We start from the raw sequence: 3,065 nt of genomic DNA on the forward strand, positions 1-3,065 counted from the left end.
GAAATATTCCTTTATTGATAGCTAAATTTGAAAGGTGTGAATCCGCACCATATCATGTGGCTGAGGTGATTACTTTTTTGCTCTTTAGGCTTACTCTCTCAAGCATACACAGAGAAGCAACACTGCTGGCTATACTTCCTAGCTATTGTTTGAGTTTAAATCAGGTAAGAAAGTATTCCTTGATCTTCCTATTTCAATAGAAAATAAAAAATTTAACTGATACAATAAAACAAAAGCTTAGTTTTTGCCTGATTCATGGAAAAAGTTGTGAATTTTTTTGAAATTGAAGCAACTTTGATGTTGTTGTATCTGTTTTGAAGCACTACAGAATAGTTCTGATGTTGCAATGACTGCCTTATGAATTATCACCACAATTCAAGACCAAAATGACTAATTATCCTGCCAAATGTCTTTAACTCTGTCCAATTTGCCTCTAAAGGACACTTTAAAAGTTTTTAAAGTGATTCTAATAAATGTTGGTTTTGCTTTTCCTTTGATTAATTGTATTTTGGTTCTTACTGAATTTTGTTGTTTGAGTTTTTGGGAATATATCTGTTTATGAATCTAATCTTTTTGAATGATTTTAGCATTGTAGTTAAGTTGGTGTAGTATATATGGCTATTTTGTACCCTCATTGTGTTTGCAGCTACGTGGCCTTAGACTAGAAGATTCAAGGTTGAGTTGACGATAAGGTTGATGAACACAATGGGTAGTGTCAAGAAGGAAATGCATGGCTGGAAGATAAAAAAAAATACCTGGAAATGCATGGCTGGAATTATATGATTAAACGATTTATGCAATGACTTCACTTTCATTTAATTCAAGAATGTATTCTTTTAGTGTCATGGTGTGTTTTAACATTTGGGATTTGGTTGTGTTGATGATTGTTTGTTTGGTTATGAATCTCTCGAAATACATGTGAGAATTATCTGTTATGTTTAGAATTCAAGAAAAAAAAGGCCGCAGCAGGGCGCGGCCGGGCACTGTCTAGTATATAAGATTTTCCATCTACATGCACAAATTTGTTTTTCTCAACAAATTCTTTAGAAAGATATAAGATTTTCCTTTTTATGTATACATGAAACCTAACTCTGATATCATGAAAAGATTTATGAATTAGTGGAAGAAAAATACAGAAAATGTAAAATGAAGGAAAAAATTTTAGAGACTACGTACATTGTGTGATTGTGTTACACTTAATTGATAGAGAATGAGATTACAACAATTATATAAGGCTTAGACTATAGAATTACGCAAATACGTTTGTGACTTAATTGTTATAAACATGTTGTCTTGTTACCTTGTAAAAAAAATTATTTGTCTACATCTTCCTAAATGCTAAGCGTGCTTGAAATATCCTCCAAATGGTAGGCAAGATGGCAATGCGAGTTATGTCGGAACCAGAAAATTGGGAGGTCGTCATCAACATATAATCTTTTGAATTAGATACCCCGAATATTCACCAAATATGGATTTGAATATGATAATCCTCAACTAGAAGAGACTAACATGAAAATTAGACAAGCTAGCAAAAAATAAACTAGCATTGCCGGAGAGCAAAAAATTCCAGACTCCACACTTCATGGCCAAAGCATGTTGTTGAGCAGCTCAGAAGTATTGAAGCTTTGCAAAATAGTTTGCAGGCATCTGAATTTCTCCAACCTGACCTCCATTGCAAGCAAAAGAAAGAAACTAAACCATACACAACATGATCCAACAGTAAATTGTTCACTAAATTATTTAGATGACCCATCTTTTATGACCATAGATTTGGAATAACATGGGAGCCAGTCAAACTTGCCGGTGGAGGCTTCGCCACGCCTAGCATGCACAACTACAGAACTACGATTACGACTGCGAAGTTTGTCTGTCTCGGTGCCGCCAAGCCCACTACTAAGAGATGTGGTTGCCACTTACTATTCAACACAAGTTATACAAAGTTTCAGCTGGTACGAACATAAGTTTAAGTTCTATAAAGTTTTGAATAAGTCGTTAAATTAGCTCATTATACGAACGCTACTTGTGTGACATCTACGCGACTAACTAATCCAACGATTATGAGGTTTGTAATTACAATACTTCGAAACCTGCTCTATAGGAGATCGAGCATATATCATCATCGTTGTATAGTACCAGAGAATGTATTCACTATGGCCCCTCCACATCACATACAAGCCAATCCAAGAGCTTGCTTTGGTTTCAATGGCACATTATAATCCCGGTGGTTCTGACTGCCATTTCAGTTGATAATAAGCATCAATCATAACCGAGCAAAAGCAGCACTACTAGTTATCAGTTTCGAGGAAGAACCGAAAAAGATTGCTTACACAATTAAGGGTACCCCCCACAAAAAGATCACTTTAAGCTTTCTATTCAAAGTTTTTCACAGGCACCAGCTAGCATACAGATCAAAAGCTGTTCATAACTCAGACTATGATCAGATCATCAGGGAACTCAAGAAACCACAAAGATATATATCGGATATTTGAATAGGTTTTATCATGTTTGATGTTTCTTCAAGGTCTTCTATGATATCTGGGAGTATAACATGTTTGTATATCTTTTCGCGTATATACCAAATTCAACTTATTAGTGTAGAAAACTTGGAAGCTAACTTGAATATTTGCAGGATGTGAAGGCTGTGATTAGTCGAGTGCAGTAGGATTACTTGGTGGCTAGATTAAGTAAACATTTGGTTAGTTATTTGACCAACACTAGTTAAATGTAACGTGGTTCCAACACTATCACCAAATCCAGTTTTGATGATCACATTGAAATATTCTATCATAATCACCACTAAACAATTCATCAAACAAAGCACACAAGTGACATAACCAACCAAAGCTTAATGCATAGCATGCTAGGATTTGCATACAATTTTGCTCCCTCCATGTGGTCTCTCTCCAATAATGGGGGGTTTAGCAAAAGACTTAAACAAATTATATGATTAACTAACCTGGTTATATGATTAAGAACACTAATCCAAATCCCAAATCAAAACTGAAACCAAGTAACATTTGCTGTCTCTGCCAGAAGTTGCAACCCTATTTGTTCTTGCTGAGGGA

Source organism: Fragaria vesca, unplaced genomic scaffold (assembly GCF_000184155.1).
Source record: "Fragaria vesca subsp. vesca unplaced genomic scaffold, FraVesHawaii_1.0 scf0513160_u, whole genome shotgun sequence".
Lineage (NCBI taxonomy): Eukaryota > Viridiplantae > Streptophyta > Magnoliopsida > Rosales > Rosaceae > Fragaria > Fragaria vesca.